General features: G+C 59.2%; 1 protein-coding gene across 1 annotated transcript in view; it reads left to right on the forward strand.

Annotated features, from left to right (window-relative positions):
* Nucleotides 1-26,765, forward strand: part of LOC138666999 (zinc finger protein 419-like) — a 91,515-nt gene that overhangs the window by 167 nt on the left and 64,583 nt on the right. The window lies entirely within an intron of this gene.

Below are 26,765 nucleotides of genomic sequence, written 5' to 3' on the forward strand. Positions count from 1 at the left end.
AGGGTACAGCCGGCTCCACATATAAGAGCTGAAGGGAGAAGTCTGCACTGGTGAGCGGTAATGGGGGGCAGGGACTGTGTGATAGAGAGGACAGGACTCAGTCCTGGGGGGCACCGGGACTCTGCACATTAGGGTACAGCCGGCTCCACATGTAAGAGCTGAAGGGAGAAGTCTGCACTGGTGAGCAGTAATGGGGAGCAGGGACTGTGTGATAGAGGGGACAGGACTCAGTCCTGGGGGGCACCGGGACTCTGCACATTAGGGTACAGCCGGCTCCACATGTAAGAGCTGAAGGGAGAAGTCTGCACTGGTGAGCGATAATGGGGGAGCAGGGACTGTGTGATAGAGGGGACAGGACTCAGTCCTGGGGGGGCACCGGGACTCTGCACATTAGGGTACAGCCGGCTCCACATGTAAGAGCTGAAGGGAGAAGTCTGCACTGGTGAGCGGTAATGGGGGAGCAGGGACTGTGTGATAGAGGGGACAGGACTCAGTCCTGGGGGGGCACCGGGACTCTGCACATTAGGGTACAGCCGGCTCCACATGTAAGAGCTGAAGGGAGAAGTCTGCACTGGTGAGCGGTAATGGGGGAGCAGGGACTGTGTGATAGAGGGGACAGGACTCAGTCCTGGGGGGCACCGGTACTCTGCACATTAGGGTACAGCCAGCTCCACATGTAAGAGCTGAAGGGAGAAGTCTGCACTGGTGAGCGGTAATGGGGGAGCAGGGACTGTGTGATAGAGAGGACAGGACTCAGTCCTGGGGGGCACCGGGACTCTGCACATTAGGGTACAGCCGGCTCCACATGTAAGAGCTGAAGGGAGAAGTCTGCACTGGTGAGCGGTAATGGGGGAGCAGGGACTGTGTGATAGAGAGGACAGGACTCAGTCCTGGGGGGCACCGGGACTCTGCACATTAGGGTACAGCCGGCTCCACATGTAAGAGGTGAAGGGAGAGGTCTGCACTGGTGAGCGGTAATGGGGGAGCAGGGACTGTGTGATAGGGGGACAGGACTCAGTCCTGGGGGGCACCGGGACTCTGCACATTAGGGTACAGCCGGCTCCACATGTAAGAGCTGAAGGGAGAAGTCTGCACTGGTGAGCGGTAATGGGGGAGCAGGGACTGTGTGATAGAGAGGACAGGACTCAGTCCTGGGGGGCACCGGGACTCTGCACATTAGGGTACAGCCGGCTCCACATGTAAGAGGTGAAGGGAGAAGTCTGCACTGGTGAGCAGTAATGGGGAGCAGGGACTGTGTGATAGGGGGACAGGACTCAGTCCTGGGGGGCACCGGGACTCTGCACATTAGGGTACAGCCGGCTCCACATGTAAGAGCTGAAGGGAGAAGTCTGCACTGGTGAGCGGTAATGGGGGAGCAGGGACTGTGTGATAGAGGGGACAGGACTCAGTCCTGGGGGGCACCGGGACTCTGCACATTAGGGTACAGCCGGCTCCACATGTAAGAGCTGGAGGGAGAAGTCTGCACTGGTGAGCGGTAATGGGGGAGCAGGGACTGTGTGATAGAGGGGACAGGACTCAGACCTGGGGGGGCACCGGGACTCTGCACATTAGGGTACAGCCGGCTCCACATGTAAGAGCTGAAGGGAGAAGTCTGCACTGGTGAGCGGTAATGGGGAGCAGGGACTGTGTGATAGAGGGGACAGGACTCAGTCCTGGGGGGCACCGGGACTCTGCACATTAGGGTACAGCCGGCTCCACATGTAAGAGCTGAAGGGAGAAGTCTGCACTGGTGAGCGGTAATGGGGGAGCAGGGACTGTGTGATAGAGGGGACAGGACTCAGTCCTGGGGGGCACCGGGACTCTGCACATTAGGGTACAGCCGGCTCCACATGTAAGAGCTGAAGGGAGAAGTCTGTACTGGTGAGCGGTAATGAGGGAGCAGGGACTGTGTGATAGAGAGGACAGGACTCAGTCCTGGGGGGCACCGGGACTCTGCACATTAGGGTACAGCCGGCTCCACATGTAAGAGCTGAAGGGAGAAGTCTGCACTGGTGAGCAGTAATGGGGAGCAGGGACTGTGTGATAGAGGGGACAGGACTCAGTCCTGGGGGGCACCGGGACTCTGCACATTAGGGTACAGCCGGCTCCACATGTAAGAGCTGAAGGGAGAAGTCTGCACTGGTGAGCGGTAATGGGGGAGCAGGGACTGTGTGATAGAGGGGACAGGACTCAGTCCTGGGGGGCACCGGTACTCTGCACATTAGGGTACAGCCAGCTCCACATGTAAGAGCTGAAGGGAGAAGTCTGCACTGGTGAGCGGTAATGGGGGAGCAGGGACTGTGTGATAGAGAGGACAGGACTCAGTCCTGGGGGGCACCGGGACTCTGCACATTAGGGTACAGCCGGCTCCACATGTAAGAGCTGAAGGGAGAAGTCTGCACTGGTGAGCGGTAATGGGGGAGCAGGGACTGTGTGATAGAGAGGACAGGACTCAGTCCTGGGGGGCACCGGGACTCTGCACATTAGGGTACAGCCGGCTCCACATGTAAGAGGTGAAGGGAGAAGTCTGCACTGGTGAGCAGTAATGGGGAGCAGGGACTGTGTGATAGGGGGACAGGACTCAGTCCTGGGGGGCACCGGGACTCTGCACATTAGGGTACAGCCGGCTCCACATGTAAGAGCTGAAGGGAGAAGTCTGCACTGGTGAGCGGTAATGGGGGAGCAGGGACTGTGTGATAGAGGGGACAGGACTCAGTCCTGGGGGGCACCGGTACTCTGCACATTAGGGTACAGCCAGCTCCACATGTAAGAGCTGAAGGGAGAAGTCTGCACTGGTGAGCGGTAATGGGGGAGCAGGGACTGTGTGATAGAGAGGACAGGACTCAGTCCTGGGGGGCACCGGGACTCTGCACATTAGGGTACAGCCGGCTCCACATGTAAGAGGTGAAGGGAGAAGTCTGCACTGGTGAGCAGTAATGGGGAGCAGGGACTGTGTGATAGGGGGACAGGACTCAGTCCTGGGGGGCACCGGGACTCTGCACATTAGGGTACAGCCGGCTCCACATGTAAGAGCTGAAGGGAGAAGTCTGCACTGGTGAGCGGTAATGGGGGAGCAGGGACTGTGTGATAGAGTGGACAGGACTCAGTCCTGGGGGGCACCGGGACTCTGCACATTAGGGTACAGCCGGCTCCACATGTAAGAGCTGGAGGGAGAAGTCTGCACTGGTGAGCGGTAATGGGGGAGCAGGGACTGTGTGATAGAGGGGACAGGACTCAGACCTGGGGGGGCACCGGGACTCTGCACATTAGGGTACAGCCAGCCCCACATGTAAGAGCTGAAGGGAGAAGTCTGCACTGGTGAGCGGTAATGGGGGGCAGGGACTGTGTGATAGAGGGGACAGGACTCAGTCCTGGGGGGCACCGGGACTCTGCACATTAGGGTACAGCCGGCTCCACATGTAAGAGCTGAAGGGAGAAGTCTGCACTGGTGAGCGGTAATGGGGGAGCAGGGACTGTGTGATAGAGGGGACAGGAGTCAGTCCTGGGGGGCACCGGGACTCTGCACATTAGGGTACAGCCGGCTCCACATGTAAGAACTGAAGGGAGAAGACTGCACTGGTGAGCGATAATGGGGGAGCAGGGACTGTGTGATAGAGGGGACAGGACTCAGTCCTGGGGGGCACCAGGACTCTGCACATTAGGGTACAGCCGGCTCCACATGTAAGAGCTGAAGGGAGAAGTCTGCACTGGTGAGCGGTAATGGAGCAGGGACTGTGTGATAGAGGGGACTGGACTCAGTCCTGGGGGGGCACCGGGACTCTGCACATTAGGGTACAGCCGGCTCCACATGTAAGAGCTGAAGGGAGAAGTCTGCACTGGTGAGCGGTAATGGGGGAGCAGGGACTGTGTGATAGAGGGGACAGGACTCAGTCCTGGGGGGCACCAGGACTCTGCACATTAGGGTACAGCCGGCTCCACATGTAAGAGCTGAAGGGAGAAGTCTGCACTGGTGAGCGGTAATGGAGCAGGGACTGTGTGATAGAGGGGACTGGACTCAGTCCTGGGGGCACCGGGACTCTGCACATTAGGGTACAGCCGGCTCCACATGTAAGAGCTGAAGGGAGAAGTCTGCACTGGTGAGCGGTAATGGGGGAGCAGGGACTGTGTGATAGAGGGGACAGGACTCAGTCCTGGGGGGCACCGGGACTCTGCACATTAGGGTACAGCCGGCTCCATATGTAAGAGCTGAAGGGAGAAGTCTGTACTGGTGAGCGGTAATGAGGGAGCAGGGACTGTGTGATAGAGAGGACAGGACTCAGTCCTGGGGGGCACCGGGACTCTGCACATTAGGGTACAGCCGGCTCCACATGTAAGAGCTGAAGGGAGAAGTCTGCACTGGTGAGCAGTAATGGGGAGCAGGGACTGTGTGATAGAGGGGACAGGACTCAGTCCTGGGGGGCACCGGGACTCTGCACATTAGGGTACAGCCGGCTCCACATGTAAGAGCTGAAGGGAGAAGTCTGCACTGGTGAGCGGTAATGGGGGAGCAGGGACTGTGTGATAGAGGGGACAGGACTCAGTCCTGGGGGGCACCGGGACTCTGCACATTAGGGTACAGCCGGCTCCACATGTAAGAGCTGAAGGGAGAAGTCTGCACTGGTGAGCGGTAATGGGGGAGCAGGGACTGTGTGATAGAGAGGACAGGACTCAGTCCTGGGGGGCACCGGGACTCTGCACATTAGGGTACAGCCGGCTCCACATGTAAGAGCTGAAGGGAGAAGTCTGCACTGGTGAGCGGTAATGGGGGTCTGGGACTGTGTGATAGAGGGGACAGGACTCAGTCCTGGGGGGCACCGGGACTCTGCACATTAGGGTACAGCTGGCTCCACATGTAAGAGCTGAGGGAAGAAGTCTGCACTGGTGAGCGGTAATGGGGGAGTAGGGACTGTGTGATAGGGGGACAGGACTCAGTCCTGAGGGGGCACCGGGACTCTGCACATTAGGGTACAGCCGGCTCCACATGTAAGAGCTGAAGGGAGAAGTCTGCACTGGTGAGCGGTAATGGGGGAGCAGGGACTGTGTGATAGAGGGGACAGGACTCAGTACTGGGGGGCACCGGGACTCTGCACATTAGGGTACAGCCGGCTCCACATGTAAGAGCTGAAGGGAGAAGTCTGCACTGGTGAGCGGTAATGGGGGGGCAGGGACTGTGTGATAGAGGGGACAGGACTCAGTCCTGGGGGGCACCGGGACTCTGCACATTAGGGTACAGCCAGCTCCACATGTAAGAGCTGAAGGGAGAAGTCTGCACTGGTGAGCGGTAATGGGGGGCAGGGACTGTGTGATAGAGGGGACAGGACTCAGTCCTGGGGGCACCGGGACTCTGCACATTAGGGTACAGCTGGCTCCACATGTAAGAGCTGAGGGAAGAAGTCTGCACTGGTGAGCGGTAATGGGGGAGCAGGGACTGTGTGATAGAGGGGACAGGACTCAGTCCTGGGGGGCACCGGGACTCTGCACATTAGGGTACAGCCGGCTCCACATGTAAGAGCTGGAGGGAGAAGTCTGCACTGGTGAGCGGTAATGGGGGAGTAGGGACTGTGTGATAGGGGGACAGGACTCAGTCCTGAGGGGGCACCGGGACTCTGCACATTAGGGTACAGCCGGCTCCACATGTAAGAGCTGAAGGGAGAAGTCTGCACTGGTGAGCGGTAATGGGGGAGCAGGGACTGTGTGATAGAGGGGACAGGACTCAGTCCTGGGGGGCACCGGGACTCTGCACATTAGGGTACAGCCGGCTCCACATGTAAGAGCTGAAGGGAGAAGTCTGCACTGGTGAGCGGTAATGGGGGAGCAGGGACTGTGATAGAGGGGACAGGACTCAGTCCTGGGGGGCACCGGGACTCTGCACATTAGGGTACAGCCGGCTCCACATGTAAGAGCTGAAGGGAGAAGTCTGCACTGGTGAGCGGTAATGGGGGAGCAGGGACTGTGATAGAGGGGACAGGACTCAGTCCTGGGGGGCACCGGGACTCTGCACATTAGGGTACAGCCGGCTCCACATGTAAGAGCTGAGGGGAGAAGTCTGCACTGGTGAGCGGTAATGGGGGAGCAGGGACTGTGTGATAGAGGGGACAGGACTCAGTCCTGGGGGGCACCGGGACTCTGCACATTAGGGTACAGCCGGCTCCACATGTAACAGCTGAAGGGAGAAGTCTGCACTGGTGAGCGGTAATGGGGGGCAGGGACTGTGTGATAGAGGGGACAGGACTCAGTCCTGGGGGGCACCGGGACTCTGCACATTAGGGTACAGCCGGCTCCACATGTAAGAGCTGAAGAGAGAAGTGTGCACTGGTGAGCGGTAATGGGGGAGCAGGACTGTGTGATAGAGGGGACAGGACTCAGTCCTGGGGGGCACCGGGACTCTGCACATTAGGGTACAGCCGGCTCCACATGTAAGAGCTGAAGGGAGAAGTCTGCACTGGTGAGCGGTAATGGGGGAGCAGGGACTGTGATAGAGGGGACAGGACTCAGTCCTGGGGGGCACCGGGACTCTGCACATTAGGGTACAGCCGGCTCCACATGTAAGAGCTGAGGGGAGAAGTCTGCACTGGTGAGCGGTAATGGGGAACAGGGACTGTGTGATAGAGGGGACAGGACTCAGTCCTGGGGGGCACCGGGACTCTGCACATTAGGGTACAGCCGGCTCCACATGTAAGAGCTGAAGAGAGAAGTGTGCCCTGGTGAGCGGTAATGGGGGAGCAGGGACTGTGTGATAGAGGGGACAGGACTCAGTCCTGGGGGGCACCGGGACTCTGTACATTAGGGTACAGCCGGCTCCACATGTAAGAGCTGAAGGGAGAAGTCTGCACTGGTGAGCGGTAATGGGGGAGCAGGGACTGTGTGATAGAGGGGACAGGACTCAGTCCTGGGGGGCACCGGGACTCTGCACATTAGGGTACAGCCGGCTCCACATGTAAGAGCTGAAGGGAGAAGTCTGCACTGGTGAGCGGTATTGGGGGGCAGAGACTGTGTGATAGAGGGGACAGGACTCAGTCCTGGGGGGCACCGGGACTCTGCACATTAGGGTACAGCCGACTCCACATGTAAGAGCTGAAGGGAGAAGTCTGCACTGGTGAGCGGTATTGGGGGGCAGAGACTGTGTGATAGAGGGGACAGGACTCAGTCCTGGGGGGCACCGGGACTCTGCACATTAGGGTACAGCCGGCTCCACATGTAAGAGCTGAAGGGAGAAGTCTGCACTGGTGAGCGGTAATGGGGGGCAGGGACTGTGTGATAGAGGGGACAGGACTCAGTCCTGGGGGGCACCGGGACTCTGCACATTAGGGTACAGCCGGCTCCACATGTAAGAGCTGAAGGGAGAAGTCTGCACTGGTGAGCGGTAATGGGGGAGCAGGGACTGTGTGATAGAGGGGACAGGACTCAGTCCTGGGGGGCACCGGGACTCTGCACATTAGGGTACAGCTGGCTCCACATGTAAGAGCTGAGGGAAGAAGTCTGCACTGGTGAGCGGTAATGGGGGAGTAGGGACTGTGTGATAGGGGGACAGGACTCAGTCCTGAGGGGGCACCGGGACTCTGCACATTAGGGTACAGCCGGCTCCACATGTAAGAGCTGAAGGGAGAAGTCTGCACTGGTGAGCGGTAATGGGGGAGCAGGGACTGTGTGATAGAGGGGACAGGACTCAGTACTGGGGGGCACCGGGACTCTGCACATTAGGGTACAGCCGGCTCCACATGTAAGAGCTGAAGGGAGAAGTCTGCACTGGTGAGCGGTAATGGGGGGGCAGGGACTGTGTGATAGAGGGGACAGGACTCAGTCCTGGGGGGCACCGGGACTCTGCACATTAGGGTACAGCCGGCTCCACATGTAAGAGCTGAAGGGAGAAGTCTGCACTGGTGAGCGGTAATGGGGGTCTGGGACTGTGTGATAGAGGGGACAGGACTCAGTCCTGGGGGGCACCGGGACTCTGCACATTAGGGTACAGCCGGCTCCACATGTAAGAGCTGGAGGGAGAAGTCTGCACTGCTGAGCGGTAATGGGGGAGCAGGGACTGTGTGATAGAGGGGACAGGACTCAGTCCTGGGGGGGCACCGGGACTCTGCACATTAGGGTACAGCCGGCTCCACATGTAAGAGCTGAAGGGAGAAGTCTGCACTGGTGAGCGGTAATGGGGGAGCAGGGACTGTGTGATAGAGGGGACAGGACTCAGTCCTGGGGGGCACCGGGACTCTGCACATTAGGGTACAGCCGGCTCCACATGTAAGAGCTGAAGGGAGAAGTCTGCACTGGTGAGCGGTAATGGGGGTCTGGGACTGTGTGATAGAGGGGACAGGACTCAGTCCTGGGGGGCACCGGGACTCTGCACATTAGGGTACAGCTGGCTCCACATGTAAGAGCTGAGGGAAGAAGTCTGCACTGGTGAGCGGTAATGGGGAGCAGGGACTGTGTGATAGAGGGGACAGGACTCAGTCCTGGGGGCACCGGGACTCTGCACATTAGGGTACAGCCGGCTCCACATGTAAGAGCTGAAGGGAGAAGTCTGCACTGGTGAGCGATAATGGGGGGGCAGGGACTGTGTGATAGAGGGGACAGGACTCAGTCCTGGGGGGCACCGGGACTCTGCACATTAGGGTACAGCCGGCTCCACATGTAAGAGCTGAAGGGAGAAGTCTGCACTGGTGAGCGGTAATGGGGGAGCAGGGACTGTGTGATAGGGGGGGACAGGACTCAGTCCTGGGGGGCACCGGGACTCTGCACATTAGGGTACAGCCGGCTCCACATGTAAGAGCTGAAGGGAGAAGTCTGCACTGGTGAGCGGTAATGGGGGGGGGGGCAGGGACTGTGTGATAGAGGGGACAGGACTCAGTCCTGGGGGGCACCGGGACTCTGCACATTAGGGTACAGCCGACTCCACATGTAAGAGCTGAAGGGAGAAGTCTGCACTGGTGAGCGGTAATGGGGGGGGGGCAGGGACTGTGTGATAGAGGGGACAGGACTCAGTCCTGGGGGGCACCGGGACTCTGCACATTAGGGTACAGCCGGCTCCACATGTAAGAGCTGAAGGGAGAAGTCTGCACTGGTGAGCGGTAATGGGGGAGCAGGGACTGTGTGATAGAGGGGACAGGACTCAGTCCTGGGGGGCACCGGGACTCTGCACATTAGGGTACAGCCGGCTCCACATGTAAGAGCTGAAGGGAGAAGTCTGCACTGGTGAGCGGTAATGGGGGAGCAGGGACTGTGTGATAGAGGGGACAGGACTCAGTCCTGGGGGGCACCGGGACTCTGCACATTAGGGTACAGCCGGCTCCACATGTAAGAGCTGAAGGGAGAAGTCTGCACTGGTGAGCGGTAATGGGGGAGCAGGGACTGTGTGATAGAGGGGACAGGACTCAGTCCTGGGGGGCACCGGGACTCTGTACATTAGGGTACAGCCCGCTCCACATGTAAGAGCTGAAGGGAGAAGTCTGCACTGGTGAGCGGTAATGGGGGAGCAGGGACTGTGTGATAGAGGGGACAGGACTCAGTCCTGGGGGGCTCCGGGACTCTGCACATTAGGGTACAGCTGGTTCCACATGTAAGAGCTGAAGGGAGAAGTCTGCACTGGTGAGCGGTAATGGGGGGCCGGGACTGTGTGATAGAGGGGACAGGATTCAGTCCTGGGGGGCACCGGGACTCTGCACACTAGGTTACAGCCGCCTCCACATGTAAGAGGTGAAGAGAGAAGTCTGCACTGGTGAGCGGTAATGGGGGAGCAGGGACTGTGTGATAGAGGGGACAGGATTCAGTCCTGGGGGGCACCGGGACTCTGCACATTAGGGTACAGCCGGCTCCACATGTAAGAGCTGAAGGGAGAAGTCTGCACTGGTGAGCGGTAATGGGGGAGCAGGGACTGTGTGATAGAGGGGACAGGACTCAGTCCTGGGGGGCACCGGGACTCTGCACATTAGGGTACAGCCGGCTCCACATGTAAGAGGTGAAGAGAGAAGTCTGCACTGGTGAGCGGTAATGGGGGAGCAGGGACTGTGTGATAGAGGGGACAGGATTCAGTCCTGGGGGGCACCGGGACTCTGCACACTAGGTTACAGCCGCCTCCACATGTAAGAGCTGAAGGGAGAAGTCTGCACTGGTGAGCGGTAATGGGGGAGCAGGGACTGTGTGATAGAGGGGACAGGACTCAGTCCTGGGGGGCACCGGGACTCTGCACATTAGGGAACAACCCGCTCCACATGTAAGAGCTGGAGGGAGAAGTCTGCACTGGTGAGCGGTAATGGGGGAGCAGGGACTGTGTGATAGAGGGGACAGGACTCAGTCCTGGGGGGCACCGGGACTCTGCACATTAGGGTACAGCCGGCTCCACATGTAAGAGCTGAAGGGAGAAGTCTACACTGGTTAGCGGTAATGGAGGAGCAGGGTCTGTGTGATAGAGGGGACAGGACTCAGTCCTGGGGGGCACCGGGACTCTGCACATTAGGGTACAGCCGGCTCCACATGTAAGAGCTGAAGGGAGAAGTCTGCACTGGTGAGCGGTAATGGGGGAGCAGGGACTGTGTGATAGAGGGGACAGGACTCAGTCCTGGGGGGCACCGGGACTCTGCACATTAGGGTACAGCCGGCTCCACATGTAAGAGCTGAAGGGAGAAGTCTACACTGGTTAGCGGTAATGGAGGAGCAGGGTCTGTGTGATAGAGGGGACAGGACTCAGTCCTGGGGGGCACCGGGACTCTGCACATTAGGGTACAGCCGGCTCCACATGTAAGAGCTGAAGGGAGAAGTCTGCACTGGTGAGCGGTAATGGGGAGCAGGGACTGTGTGATAGAGGGGACAGGACTCAGTCCTGGGGGGCACCGGGACTCTGCACATTAGGGTACAGCCGGCTCCACATGTAAGAGCTGAAGGGAGAAGTCTGCACTGGTGAGCGGTAATGGGGGGCAGGGACTGTGTGATAGAGGGGACAGGACTCAGTCCTGGGGGGCACCGGGACTCTGCACATTAGGGTACAGCCGGCTCCACATGTAAGAGGTGAAGGGAGAAGTCTGCACTGGTGAGCGGTAATGGGGGAGCAGGGACTGTGTGATAGAGGGGACAGGACTCAGTCCTGGGGGGCACCGGGACTCTGCACATTAGGGTACAGCCGGATCCACATGTAAGAGCTGAGGGGAGAAGTCTGCACTGGTGAGCGGTAATGGGGGAGCAGGGACTGTGTGATAGAGGGGACAGGACTCAGTCCTGGGGGGCACCGGGACTCTGCACATTAGGGTACAGCCGGCTCCACATGTAAGAGCTGAAGAGAGAAGTGTGCCCTGGTGAGCGGTAATGGGGGAGCAGGGACTGTGTGATAGAGGGGACAGGACTCAGTCCTGGGGGGCACCGGGACTCTGTACATTAGGGTACAGCCGGCTCCATATGTAAGAGCTGAAGGGAGAAGTCTGCACTGGTAAGCGGTAATGGGGGAGCAGGGACTGTGTGATAGAGGGGACAGGACTCAGTCCTGGGGGGCACCGGGACTCTGCACATTAGGGTACAGCCGGCTCCACATGTAAGAGCTGAAGAGAGAAGTGTGCCCTGGTGAGCGGTAATGGGGGAGCAGGGACTGTGTGATAGAGGGGACAGGACTCAGTCCTGGGGGGCACCGGGACTCTGTACATTAGGGTACAGCCGGCTCCATATGTAAGAGCTGAAGGGAGAAGTCTGCACTGGTGAGCGGTAATGGGGGAGCAGGGACTGTGTGATAGAGGGGACAGGACTCAGTCCTGGGGGGCACCGGGACTCTGCACATTAGGGTACAGCCGGCTCCACATGTAAGAGCTGAAGGGAGAAGTCTGCACTGGTGAGCGGTAATGGGGGAGCAGGGACTGTGTGATAGAGGGGACAGGACTCAGTCCTGGGGGGCACCGGGACTCTGCACATTAGGGTACAGCCGGCTCCACATGTAAGAGCTGAAGGGAGAAGTCTGCACTGGTGAGCGGTAATGGGGGGGGGGGGCAGGGACTGTGTGATAGAGGGGACAGGACTCAGTCCTGGGGGGCACCGGGACTCTGCACATTAGGGTACAGCCGGCTCCACATGTAAGAGCTGAAGGGAGAAGTCTGCACTGGTGAGCGGTAATGGGGGGGGGGGGCAGGGACTGTGTGATAGAGGGGACAGGACTCAGTCCTGGGGGGCACCGGGACTCTGCACATTAGGGTACAGCCGACTCCACATGTAAGAGCTGAAGGGAGAAGTCTGCACTGGTGAGCGGTATTGGGGGGCAGAGACTGTGTGATAGAGGGGACAGGACTCAGTCCTGGGGGGCACCGGGACTCTGCACATTAGGGTACAGCCGGCTCCACATGTAAGAGCTGAAGGGAGAAGTCTGCACTGGTGAGCGGTAATGGGGGGCAGGGACTGTGTGATAGAGGGGACAGGACTCAGTCCTGGGGGGCACCGGGACTCTGCACATTAGGGTACAGCCGGCTCCACATGTAAGAGCTGAAGGGAGAAGTCTGCACTGGTGAGCGGTAATGGGGGGCAGGGACTGTGTGATAGAGGGGACAGGACTCAGTCCTGGGGGGCATCGGGACTCTGCACATTAGGGTACAGCTGGCTCCACATGTAAGAGCTGAGGGAAGAAGTCTGCACTGGTGAGCGGTAATGGGGGAGTAGGGACTGTGTGATAGGGGGACAGGACTCAGTCCTGAGGGGGCACCGGGACTCTGCACATTAGGGTACAGCCGGCTCCACATGTAAGAGCTGAAGGGAGAAGTCTGCACTGGTGAGCGGTAATGGGGGAGCAGGGACTGTGTGATAGAGGGGACAGGACTCAGTACTGGGGGGCACCGGGACTCTGCACATTAGGGTACAGCCGGCTCCACATGTAAGAGCTGAAGGGAGAAGTCTGCACTGGTGAGCGGTAATGGGGGGGCAGGGACTGTGTGATAGAGGGGACAGGACTCAGTCCTGGGGGGCACCGGGACTCTGCACATTAGGGTACAGCCGGCTCCACATGTAAGAGCTGAAGGGAGAAGTCTGCACTGGTGAGCGGTAATGGGGGTCTGGGACTGTGTGATAGAGGGGACAGGACTCAGTCCTGGGGGGCACCGGGACTCTGCACATTAGGGTACAGCCGGCTCCACATGTAAGAGCTGGAGGGAGAAGTCTGCACTGGTGAGTGGTAATGGGGGAGCAGGGACTGTGTGATAGAGGGGACAGGACTCAGTCCTGGGGGGGCACCGGGACTCTGCACATTAGGGTACAGCCGGCTCCACATGTAAGAGCTGAAGGGAGAAGTCTGCACTGGTGAGCGGTAATGGGGGAGCAGGGACTGTGTGATAGAGGGGACAGGACTCAGTCCTGGGGGGCACCGGGACTCTGCACATTAGGGTACAGCCGGCTCCACATGTAAGAGCTGAAGGGAGAAGTCTGCACTGGTGAGCGGTAATGGGGGTCTGGGACTGTGTGATAGAGGGGACAGGACTCAGTCCTGGGGGGCACCGGGACTCTGCACATTAGGGTACAGCTGGCTCCACATGTAAGAGCTGAGGGAAGAAGTCTGCACTGGTGAGCGGTAATGGGGAGCAGGGACTGTGTGATAGAGGGGACAGGACTCAGTCCTGGGGGCACCGGGACTCTGCACATTAGGGTACAGCCGGCTCCACATGTAAGAGCTGAAGGGAGAAGTCTGCACTGGTGAGCGATAATGGGGGGGCAGGGACTGTGTGATAGAGGGGACAGGACTCAGTCCTGGGGGGCACCGGGACTCTGCACATTAGGGTACAGCCGGCTCCACATGTAAGAGCTGAAGGGAGAAGTCTGCACTGGTGAGCGGTAATGGGGGAGCAGGGACTGTGTGATAGGGGGGGACAGGACTCAGTCCTGGGGGGCACCGGGACTCTGCACATTAGGGTACAGCCGGCTCCACATGTAAGAGCTGAAGGGAGAAGTCTGCACTGGTGAGCGGTAATGGGGGGGGGGGCAGGGACTGTGTGATAGAGGGGACAGGACTCAGTCCTGGGGGGCACCGGGACTCTGCACATTAGGGTACAGCCGACTCCACATGTAAGAGCTGAAGGGAGAAGTCTGCACTGGTGAGCGGTAATGGGGGGGGGGCAGGGACTGTGTCATAGAGGGGACAGGACTCAGTCCTGGGGGGCACCGGGACTCTGCACATTAGGGTACAGCCGGCTCCACATGTAAGAGCTGAAGGGAGAAGTCTGCACTGGTGAGCGGTAATGGGGGAGCAGGGACTGTGTGATAGAGGGGACAGGACTCAGTCCTGGGGGGCACCGGGACTCTGCACATTAGGGTACAGCCGGCTCCACATGTAAGAGCTGAAGGGACAAGTCTGCACTGGTGAGCGGTAATGGGGGGGGGGGGGGGGCAGGGACTGTGTGATAGAGGGGACAGGACTCAGTCCTGGGGGGCACCGGGACTCTGCACATTAGGGTACAGCCGGCTCCACATATAAGAGCTGAAGGGAGAAGTCTGCACTGGTGAGCGGTAATGGGGGGGCAGGGACTGTGTGATAGAGGGGACAGGACTCAGTCCTGGGGGGCACCGGGACACTGCACATTAGGGTACAGCCGGCTCCACATATAAGAGCTGAAGGGAGAAGTCTGCACTGGTGAGCGGTAATGGGGGGGCAGGGACTGTGTGATAGAGGGGACAGGACTCAGTCCTGGGGGGCACCGGGACTCTGCACATTAGGGTACAGCCGGCTCCACATATAAGAGCTGAAGGGAGAAGTCTGCACTGGTGAGCGGTAATGGGGGAGCAGGGACTGTGTGATAGAGGGGACAGGACTCAGTCCTGGGGGCACCGGGACTCTGCACAGTAGGGTACAGCCGGCTCCACATGTAAGAGCTGAAGGGAGAAGTCTGCACTGGTGAGCGGTAATGGGGGGCAGGGACTGTGTGATAGAGGGGACAGGACTCAGTCCTGGGGGGCACCGGGACTCTGCACATTAGGGTACAGCCGGCTCCACATGTAAGAGCTGAAGGGAGAAGTCTGCACTGGTGAGCGGTAATGGGGGGCAGGGACTGTGTGATAGAGGGGACAGGACTCAGTCCTGGGGGGCACCGGGACTCTGCACATTAGGGTACAGCTGGCTCCACATGTAAGAGCTGAGGGAAGAAGTCTGCACTGGTGATCAGTAATGGGGGAGCAGGGACTGTGTGATAGGGGGACAGGACTCAGTCCTGAGGGGGCACCGGGACTCTGCACATTAGGGTACAGCCGGCTCCACATGTAAGAGCTGAAGGGAGAAGTCTGCACTGGTGAGCGGTAATGGGGGAGCAGGGACTGTGTGATAGAGGGGACAGGACTCAGTCCTGGGGGGCACCGGGACTCTGCACATTAGGGTACAGCCGGCTCCACATGTAAGAGCTGAAGGGAGAAGTCTGCACTGGTGAGCGGTAATGGGGGAGCAGGGACTGTGTGATAGAGGGGACAGGACTCAGTCCTGGGGGGCACCGGGACTCTGCACATTAGGGTACAGCCGGCTCCACATGTAAGAGCTGAAGGGAGAAGTCTGCACTGGTGAGCGGTAATGGGGGTCTGGGACTGTGTGATAGAGGGGACAGGACTCAGTCCTGGGGGGCACCGGGACTCTGCACATTAGGGTACAGCTGGCTCCACATGTAAGAGCTGAGGGAAGAAGTCTGCACTGGTGAGCGGTAATGGGGGAGTAGGGACTGTGTGATAGGGGGACAGGACTCAGTCCTGAGGGGGCACCGGGACTCTGCACATTAGGGTACAGCCGGCTCCATATGTAAGAGCTGAAGGGAGAAGTCTGCACTGGTGAGCGGTAATGGGGGAGCAGGGACTGTGTGATAGAGGGGACAGGACTCAGTACTGGGGGGCACCGGGACTCTGCACATTAGGGTACAGCCGGCTCCACATGTAAGAGCTGAAGGGAGAAGTCTGCACTGGTGAGCGGTAATGGGGGAGCAGGGACTGTGTGATAGAGGGGACAGGACTCAGTACTGGGGGGCACCGGGACTCTGCACATTAGGGTACAGCCGGCTCCACATGTAAGAGCTGAAGGGAGAAGTCTGCACTGGTGAGCGGTAATGGGGGGGCAGGGACTGTGTGATAGAGGGGACAGGACTCAGTCCTGGGGGCACCGGGACTCTGCACATTAGGGTACAGCTGGCTCCACATGTAAGAGCTGAGGGAAGAAGTCTGCACTGGTGAGCGGTAATGGGGGAGTAGGGACTGTGTGATAGGGGGACAGGACTCAGTCCTGAGGGGGCACCGGGACTCTGCACATTAGGGTACAGCCGGCTCCACATGTAAGAGCTGAAGGGAGAAGTCTGCACTGGTGAGCGGTAATGGGGGAGCAGGGACTGTGTGATAGAGGGGACAGGACTCAGTCCTGGGGGGCACCGGGACTCTGCACATTAGGGTACAGCCGGCTCCACATGTAAGAGCTGAAGGGAGAAGTCTGCACTGGTGAGCGGTAATGGGGGGCAGGGACTGTGTGATAGAGGGGACAGGACTCAGTCCTGGGGGCACCGGGACTCTGCACATTAGGGTACAGCCGGCTCCACATGTAAGAGCTGAAGGGAGAAGTCTGCACTGGTGAGCGGTAATGGGGGGCAGGGACTGTGTGATAGAGGGGACAGGACTCAGTCCTGGGGGGCACCGGGACTCTGCACATTAGGGTACAGCCGGCTCCACATGTAAGAGCTGAAGGGAGAAGTCTGCACTGGTGAGTGGTAATGGGGGAGCAGGGACTGTGTGATAGAGGGGACAGGACTCAGTCCTGGGGGGCACCTGGACTCTGCACATTAGGGTACAGCCGGCTCCACATGTAACAGCTGAAGGGAGAAGTCTGCACTGGTGAGCGGTAATGGGGGAGCAGGGACTGTGTGATAGAGGGGACAGGACTCAGTCCTGGGGGGCACCTGGACTCTGCACATTAGGGTACAGCCGGCTCCACATGTAAGAGCTGAAGGGAGAAGTCTGCACTGGTGAGCGGTAATGGGGGGCAGGGACTGTGTGATAGAGGGGACAGGACTCAGTCCTGGGGGGCACCGGGACTCTGCACATTAGGGTACAGCCGGCTCCACATGTAACAGCTGAAGGGAGAAGTCTGCACTGGTGAGCGGTAATGGGGGAGCAGGGACTGTGTGATAGAGGGGACAGGACTCAGTCCTGGGGGGCACCTGGACTCTGCACATTAGGGTACAGCCGGCTCCACATGTAAGAGCTGAAGGGAGAAGTCTGCACTGGTGAGCGGTAATGGGGGGCAGGGACTGTGTGATAGAGGGGACAGGACTCAGTCCTGGGGGGCACCGGGACTCTGCACATTAGGGTACAGCCGGCTCCACATGTAAGAGCTGAAGGGAGAAGTCTGCACTGGTGAGCGGTAATGGGGGAGCAGGGACTGTGATAGAAGGGACAGGACTCAGTCCTGGGGGGCACCGGGACTCTGCACATTAGGGTACAGCTCCACATGTAAGAGCTGAAGGGAGAAGTCTGCACTGGTGAGCGGTAATGGGGGAGCAGGGACTGTGATAGAAGGGACAGGACTCAGTCCTGGGGGGCACCGGGACTCTGCACATTAGGGTACAGCCGGCTCCACATGTAAGAGCTGAAGAGAGAAGTCTGCACTGGTGAGCGGTAATGGGGGAGCAGGACTGTGTGATAGAGGGGACAGGACTCAGTCCTGGGGGGCACCGGGACTCTGCACATTAGGGTACAGCCGGCTCCACATGTAAGAGCTGAGGGGAGAAATCTGCACTGGTGAGCGGTAATGGGGGAGCAGGGACTGTGTGATAGAGGGGACAGGACTCAGTCCTGGGGGGCACCAGGACTCTGCACATTAGGGTACAGCCGGCTCCACATGTAAGAGCTGAAGGGAGAAGTCTGCACTGGTGAGCGGTAATGGGGGAGCAGGGACTGTGATAGAGGGGACAGGACTCAGTCCTGGGGGGCACCGGGACTCTGCACATTAGGGTACAGCCGGCTCTACATGTAAGAGCTGAGGGGAGAAGTCTGCACTGGTGAGCAGTAATGGGGGGGCAGGGACTGTGTGATAGAGGGGACAGGACTCAGTCCTGGGGGGCACCGGGACTCTGCACATTAGGGTACAGCCGGCTCCACATGTAAGAGCTGAGGGGAGAAGTCTGCACTGGTGAGCGGTAATGGGGGGCAGGGACTGTGTGATAGAGGGGACAGGACTCAGTCCTGGGGGGGCACCGGGACTCTGCACATTAGGGTACAGCCGGCTCCACATGTAAGAGCTGAAGGGAGAAGTCTGCACTGGTGAGCGGTAATGGGGAGCAGGGACTGTGTGATAGAGGGGACAGGACTCAGTCCTGGGGGGCACCGGGACTCTGCACATTAGGGTACAGCCGGCTCCACATGTAAGAGCTGAAGAGAGAAGTGTGCCCTGGTGAGCGGTAATGGGGGAGCAGGGACTGTGTGATAGAGGGGACAGGACTCAGTCCTGGGGGGCACCGGGACTCTGTACATTAGGGTACAGCCGGCTCCACATGTAAGAGCTGAAGGGAGAAGTCTGCACTGGTGAGCGGTAATGGGGGAGCAGGGACTGTGTGATAGAGGGGACAGGACTCAGTCCTGGGGGGCACCGGGACTCTGCACATTAGGGTACAGCCGGCTCCACATGTAAGAGCTGAAGGGAGAAGTCTGCACTGGTGAGCGGTAATGGGGGGCCGGGACTGTGTGATAGAGGGGACAGGATTCAGTCCTGGGGGGCACCGGGACTCTGCACATTAGGGTACAGCCGCCTCCACATGTAAGAGGTGAAGAGAGAAGTCTGCACTGGTGAGCGGTAATGGGGGGCCGGGACTGTGTGATAGAGGGGACAGGATTCAGTCCTGGGGGGCACCGGGACTCTGCACATTAGGGTACAGCCGGCTCCACATGTAAGAGCTGAAGGGAGAAGTCTGCACTGGTGAGCGGTAATGGGGGTCAGGGACTGTGTGATAGAGGGGACAGGATTCAGTCCTGGGGGGCACCGGGACTCTGCACACTAGGTTACAGCCGCCTCCACATGTAAGAGCTGAAGGGAGAAGTCTGCACTGGTGAGCGGTAATGGGGGAGCAGGGACTGTGTGATAGAGGGGACAGGATTCAGTCCTGGGGGGCACCGGGACTCTGCACATTAGGGTACAGCCGGCTCCACATGTAAGAGGTGAAGAGAGAAGTCTGCACTGGTGAGCGGTAATGGGGGGCAGGGACTGTGTGATAGAGGGGACAGGATTCAGTCCTGGGGGGCACCGGGACTCTGCACATTAGGTTACAGCCGCCTCCACATGTAAGAGCTGAAGGGAGAAGTCTGCACTGGTGAGCGGTAATGGGGGGCAGGGACTGTGTGATAGAGGGGACAGGACTCAGTCCTGGGGGGCACCGGGACTGTGCACATTAGGGTGCAGCCGGCTCCACATGTAAGAGCTGAAGGGAGAAGTCTGCACAGGTGAGCGGTAATGGGGGAGCAGGGACTGTGTGATAGAGGGGACAGGACTCAGTCCTGGGGGAGCACCGGGACTCTGCACATTAGGGTACAGCCGGCTCCACATGTAAGAGCTGAAGGGAGAAGTCTGCACTGGTGAGCGGTAATGGGGGAGCAGGGACTGTGTGATAGAGGGGACAGGACTCAGTCCTGGGGGGCACCGGACTCTGCACATTAGGGTACAGCCGGCTCCACATGTAAGAGCTGAAGGGAGAAGTCTGCACTGGTGAGCGGTAATGGGGAGCAGGGACTGTGTGATAGAGGGGACAGGACTCAGTCCTGGGGGGCACCGGGACTCTGCACATTAGGGTACAGCCGGCTCCACATGTAAGAGCTGAAGGGAGAAGTCTGCACTGGTGAGCGGTAATGGGGGAGCAGGGACTGTGTGATAGAGGGGACAGGACTCAGCCCTGGGGGGCACCGGGACTCTGCACATTAGGGTACAGCCGGCTCCACATGTAAGAGCTGAAGGGAGAAGTCTGCACAGGTGAGCGGTAATGGGGGAGCAGGGACTGTGTGATAGAGGGGACAGGACTCAGTCCTGGGGGGGCACCGGGACTCTGCACATTAGGGTACAGCCGGCTCCACATGTAAGAGCTGAAGGGAGAAGTCTGCACTGGTGAGCGGTAATGGGGGAGCAGGGACTGTGTGATAGAGGGGACAGGACTCAGTCCTGGGGGGGCACCGGGACTCTGCACATTAGGGTACAGCCGGCTCCACATGTAAGAGCTGAAGGGAGAAGTCTGCACTGGTGAGCGGTAATGGGGAGCAGGGACTGTGTGATAGAGGGGACAGGACTCAGTCCTGGGGGGCACCGGGACTCTGCACATTAGGGTACAGCCGGCTCCACATGTAAGAGCTGAAGGGAGAAGTCTGCACTGGTGAGCGGTAATGGGGGAGCAGGGACTGTGTGATAGAGGGGACAGGACTCAGCCCTGGGGGGCACCGGGACTCTGCACATTAGGGTACAGCCGGCCCCACATGTAAGAGCTGAAGGGAGAAGTCTGCACTGGTGAGCGGAAATGGGGGAGCAGGGACTGTGTGATAGAGGGGACAGGACTCAGTCCTGGGGGGCACCGGGACTCTGCACATTAGGGTACAGCCGGCTCCACATGTAAGAGCTGAAGGGAGAAGTCTGCACTGGTGAGCGGTAATGGGGAGCAGGGACTGTGTGATAGAGGGGACAGGACTCAGTCCTGGGGGGCACCGGGACTCTGCACATTAGGGTACAGCCGGCTCCACATGTAAGAGCTGAAGGGAGAAGTCTGCACTGGTGAGCGGTAATGGGGGGCAGGGACTGTGTGATAGAGGGGACAGGACTCAGTCCTGGGGGGCACCGGGACTCTGCACATTAGGGTACAGCCGGCTCCACATGTAAGAGCTGAAGGGAGAAGTCTGCACTGGTGAGCGGTAATGGGGGTCAGGGACTGTGTGATAGAGGGGACAGGACTCAGTCCTGGGGGGCACCGGGACTCTGCACATTAGGGTACAGCCGGCTCCACATGTAAGAGCTGAGGGGAGAAGTCTGCACTGGTGAGCGGTAATGGGGGAGCAGGGACTGTGTGATAGAGGGGACAGGACTCAGTCCTGGGGGGCACCGGGACTCTGCACATTAGGGTACAGCCGGCTCCACATGTAAGAGCTGAAGGGAGAAGTCTGCACTGGTGAGCGGTAATGGGGGGGCAGGACTGTGTGATAGGAGGGGACAGGACTCAGTCCTGGGGGGCACCGGGACTCTGCACATTAGGGTACAGCGGCCTCCACATGTAAGAGCTGAAGGGAGAAGTCTGCACTGGTGAGCGGTAATGGGGAGCAGGGACTGTGTGATAGAGGGGACAGGACTCAGTCCTGGGGGGGCACCGGGACTCTGCACATTAGGGTACAGCCGGCTCCACATGTAAGAGCTGAAGGGAGAAGTCTGCACTGGTGAGCGGTAATGGGGGGCAGGGACTGTGTGATAGAGGGGACAGGACTCAGTCCTGGGGGGCACCGGGACTCTGCACATTAGGGTACAGCCGGCTCCACATGTAAGAGCTGAAGGGAGAAGTCTGCACTGGTGAGTGGTAATGGGGGAGCAGGGACTGTGTGATAGGGGGGACAGGACTCAGTCCTGGGGGGCACCGGGACTCTGCACATTAGGGTACAGCCGGCTCCACATGTAAGAGCTGAAGGGAGAAGTCTGCACTGGTGAGTGGTAATGGGGGGCAGGGACTGTGTGATAGAGGGGACAGGACTCAGTCCTGGGGGGCACCAGGACTGCACATTAGGGTACAGCCGGCTCCACATGTAAGAGCTGAAGGGAGAAGTCTGCACTGGTGAGCGGTAATGGGGGAGCAGGGACTGTGTGATAGAGGGGACAGGACTCAGTCCTGGGGGGCACCGGGACTCTGCACATTAGGATACAGCCGGCTCCACATGTAAGAGCTGAAGGGAGAAGTCTGCACTGGTGAGTGGTAATGGGGGAGCAGGGACTGTGTGATAGAGGGGACAGGACTCAGTCCTGGGGGGCACCGGGACTCTGCACATTAGGGTACAGCCGGCTCCACATGTAAGAGCTGAAGGGAGAAGTCTGCACTGGTGAGTGGTAATGGGGGGGCAGGGACTGTGTGATAGAGGGGACAGGACTCAGTCCTGGGGGGCACCAAGACTGCACATTAGGGTACAGCCGGCTCCACATGTAAGAGCTGAAGGGAGAAGTCTGCACTGGTGAGCGGTAATGGGGGAGCAGAGACTGTGTGATAGAGGGGACAGTACTCAGTCCTGGGGGGCACCGGGACTCTGCACATTAGGGTACAGCCGGCTCCACATGTAAGAGCTGAAGGGAGAAGTCTGCACTGGTGAGCGGTAATGGGGGAGCAGGGACTGTGTGATAGAGGGGACAGGACTCAGTCCTGGGGGGCACCGGGACTCTGCACATTAGGGTACAGCCGGCTCCACATATAAGAGCTGAAGGGAGAAGTCTGCACTGGTGAGCGGTAATGGGGGAGAAGGGACTGTGTGATAGAGGGGACAGGACTCAGTCCTGGGGGGCACCGGGACTCTGCACATTAGGGTACAGCCGGCCCCACATGTAAGAGCTGGAGGAGAAGTCTGCACTGGTGAGCGGTAATGGGGGAGCAGGACTGTGTGATAGAAGGGACAGGACTCAGTCCTGGGGGGCACCGGGACTCTGCACATTAGGATACAGCCGGCTCCAAATGTAAGAGCTGAAGAGAGAAGTCTGCACTGGTGAGCGGTAATGGGGGAGCAGGACTGTGTGATAGAGGGGACAGGACTCAGTCCTGGGGGGCACCGGGACTCTGCACATTAGGGTACAGCCGGCTCCACATGTAAGAGCTGAAGAGAGAAGTCTGCACTGGTGAGCGGTAATGGGGGGCAGGACTCAGTCCTGGGGGGCACCGGGACTCTGCACATTAGGGTACAGCCGGCTCCACATGTAAGAGCTGAAGAGAGAAGTCTGCACTGGTGAGCGGTAATGGGGGGCAGGACTCAGTCCTGGGGGGCACCGGGACTCTGCACATTAGGGTACAGCCGGCTCCACATGTAAGAGCTGAAGAGAGAAGTCTGCACTGGTGAGCGGTAATGGGGGGCAGGACTCAGTCCTGGGGGGCACCGGGACTCTGCACATTAGGGTACAGCCGGCTCCACATGTAAGAGCTGAAGGGAGAAGTCTGCACTGGTGAGCGGTAATGGGGGAGCAGGGACTGTGTGATAGAGAGGACAGGACTCAGTCCTGGGGGCACCGGGACTCTGCACATTAGGGTACAGCCGGCTCCATATGTAAGAGCTGAAGGGAGAAGTCTGCACTGGTGAGCGGTAATGGGGGAGCAGGGACTGTGTGATAGAGGGGACAGGACTCAGTCCTGGGGGGCACCGGGACTCTGCACATTAGGGTACAGCCGGCTCCACATGTAAGAGCTGAAGGGAGAAGTCTGCACTGGTGAGCGGTAATGAGGAGCAGGGACTGTGTGATAGAGGGGACAGGACTCAGTCCTGGGGGGCACCGGGACTCTGCACATTAGGGTACAGCCGGCTCCACATGTAACAGCTGAAGGGAGAAGTCTGCACTGGTGAGCGGTAATGGGGGAGCAGGGACTGTGTGATATAGAGGACAGGACTCAGTCCTGGGGGGCACCGGGACTCTGCACATTAGGGTACAGCCGGCTCCACATGTAAGAGCTGAGGGGAGAAGTCTGCACTGGTGAGTGGTAATGGGGGGGGGGGGGCAGGGACTGTGTGATAGAGGGGACAGGACTCAGTCCTGGGGGGCACCGGGACTCTGCACATTAGGGTACAGCCGACTCCACATGTAAGAGCTGAAGGGAGAAGTCTGCACTGGTGAGCGGTATTGGGGGGCAGAGACTGTGTGATAGAGGGGACAGGACTCAGTCCTGGGGGGCACCGGGACTCTGCACATTAGGGTACAGCCGGCTCCACATATAAGAGCTGAAGGGAGAAGTCTGCACTGGTGAGCGGTAATGGGGGGGCAGGGACTGTGTGATAGAGGGGACAGGACTCAGTCCTGGGGGGCACCGGGACTCTGCACATTAGGGTACAGCCGGCTCCACATGTAAGAGCTGAAGGGAGAAGTCTGCACTGGTGAGTGGTAATGGGGGAGCAGGACTGTGTGATAGAGGGGACAGGACTCAGTCCTGGGGGGCACCAGGACTCTGCACAGTAGGGTACAGCCGGCTCCACATGTAAGAGCTGAAGGGAGAAGTCTGCACTGGTGAGCGGTAATGGGGGAGCAGGACTGTGTGATAGAGGGGACAGGACTCAGTCCTGGGGGGCACCGGGACTCTGCACATTAGGGTACAGCTGGCTCCACATGTAAGAGCTGAAGGGAGAAGTCTGCACTGGTGAGCGGTAATGGGGGAGCAGGGACTGTGTGATAGAGGGGACAGGACTCAGTCCTGGGGGGCACCGGGACTCTGCACATTAGGGTACAGCTGGCTCCACATGTAAGAGCTGAAGGGAGAAGTCTGCACTGGTGAGCGGTAATGGGGGAGCAGGGACTGTGTGATAGAGGGGACAGGACTCAGTCCTGGGGGGCACCGGGACTCTGCACATTAGGGTACAGCCGGCTCCACATGTAAGAGCTGAAGGGAGAAGTCTGCACTGGTGAGCGGTAATGGGGGTCTGGGACTGTGTGATAGAGGGGACAGGACTCAGTCCTGGGGGGCACCGGGACTCTGCACATTAGGGTACAGCTGGCTCCACATGTAAGAGCTGAGGGAAGAAGTCTGCACTGGTGAGCGGTAATGGGGGAGCAGGGACTGTGTGATAGGGGGACAGGACTCAGTCCTGAGGGGGCACCGGGACTCTGCACATTAGGGTACAGCCGGCTCCACATGTAAGAGCTGAAGGGAGAAGTCTGCACTGGTGAGCGGTAATGGGGGAGCAGGGACTGTGTGATAGAGGGGACAGGACTCAGTCCTGGGGGGCACCGGGACTCTGCACATTAGGGTACAGCCGGCTCCACATGTAAGAGCTGAAGGGAGAAGTCTGCACTGGTGAGCGGTAATGGGGGGGCAGGGACTGTGTGATAGAGGGGACAGGACTCAGTCCTGGGGGCACCGGGACTCTGCACATTAGGGTACAGCCGGCTCCACATGTAAGAGCTGAAGGGAGAAGTCTGCACTGGTGAGCGGTAATGGGGGGGCAGGGACTGTGTGATAGAGGGGACAGGACTCAGTCCTGGGGGCACCGGGACTCTGCACATTAGGGTACAGCCGGCTCCACATGTAAGAGCTGAAGGGAGAAGTCTGCACTGGTGAGCGGTAATGGGGGAGCAGGGACTGTGTGATAGGGGGGGACAGGACTCAGTCCTGGGGGGCACCGGGACTCTGCACATTAGGGTACAGCCGGCTCCACATGTAAGAGCTGAAGGGAGAAGTCTGCACTGGTGAGCGGTAATGGGGGAGCAGGGACTGTGTGATAGAGGGGACAGGACTCAGTCCTGGGGGGCACCGGGACTCTGCACATTAGGGTACAGCCGGCTCCACATGTAAGAGCTGAAGGGAGAAGTCTGCACTGGTGAGCGGTAATGGGGGAGCAGGGACTGTGTGATAGAGGGGACAGGACTCAGTCCTGGGGGGCACCGGGACTCTGCACATTAGGGTACAGCCGGCTCCACATGTAAGAGCTGAAGGGAGAAGTCTGCACTGGTGAGCGGTAATGGGGGAGCAGGGACTGTGTGATAGAGGGGACAGGACTCAGTCCTGGGGGGGCACCGGGACTCTGCACATTAGGGTACAGCCCGCTCCACATGTAAGAGCTGAAGGGAGAAGTCTGCACTGGTGAGCGGTAATGGGGGAGCAGGGACTGTGTGATAGAGGGGACAGGACTCAGTCCTGGGGGGCACCGGGACTCTGCACATTAGGGTACAGCTGGTTCCACATGTAAGAGCTGAAGGGAGAAGTCTGCACTGGTGAGCGGTAATGGGGGGCCGGGACTGTGTGATAGAGGGGACAGGATTCAGTCCTGGGGGGCACCGGGACTCTGCACACTAGGTTACAGCCGCCTCCACATGTAAGAGGTGAAGAGAGAAGTCTGCACTGGTGAGCGGTAATGGGGGAGCAGGGACTGTGTGATAGAGGGGACAGGATTCAGTCCTGGGGGGCACCGGGACTCTGCACATTAGGGTACAGCCGGCTCCACATGTAAGAGGTGAAGAGAGAAGTCTGCACTGGTGAGCGGTAATGGGGGGCAGGGACTGTGTGATAGAGGGGACAGGATTCAGTCCTGGGGGGCACCGGGACTCTGCACACTAGGTTACAGCCGCCTCCACATGTAAGAGCTGAAGGGAGAAGTCTGCACTGGTGAGCGGTAATGGGGGAGCAGGGACTGTGTGATAGAGGGGACAGGACTCAGTCCTGGGGGGCACCGGGACTCTGCACATTAGGGTACAACCCGCTCCACATGTAAGAGCTGGAGGGAGAAGTCTGCACTGGTGAGCGGTAATGGGGGAGCAGGGACTGTGTGATAGAGGGGACAGGACTCAGTCCTGGGGGGCACCGGGACTCTGCACATTAGGGTACAGCCGGCTCCACATGTAAGAGCTGAAGGGAGAAGTCTACACTGGTTAGCGGTAATGGAGGAGCAGGGTCTGTGTGATAGAGGGGACAGGACTCAGTCCTGGGGGGCACCGGGACTCTGCACATTAGGGTACAGCCGGCTCCACATGTAAGAGCTGAAGGGAGAAGTCTGCACTGGTGAGCGGTAATGGGGGAGCAGGGACTGTGTGATAGAGGGGACAGGACTCAGTCCTGGGGGGCACCGGGACTCTGCACATTAGGGTACAGCCGGCTCCACATGTAAGAGCT

This window comes from Ranitomeya imitator, chromosome 2, assembly GCF_032444005.1.
Source record: "Ranitomeya imitator isolate aRanImi1 chromosome 2, aRanImi1.pri, whole genome shotgun sequence".
Classification (NCBI taxonomy): domain Eukaryota; kingdom Metazoa; phylum Chordata; class Amphibia; order Anura; family Dendrobatidae; genus Ranitomeya; species Ranitomeya imitator.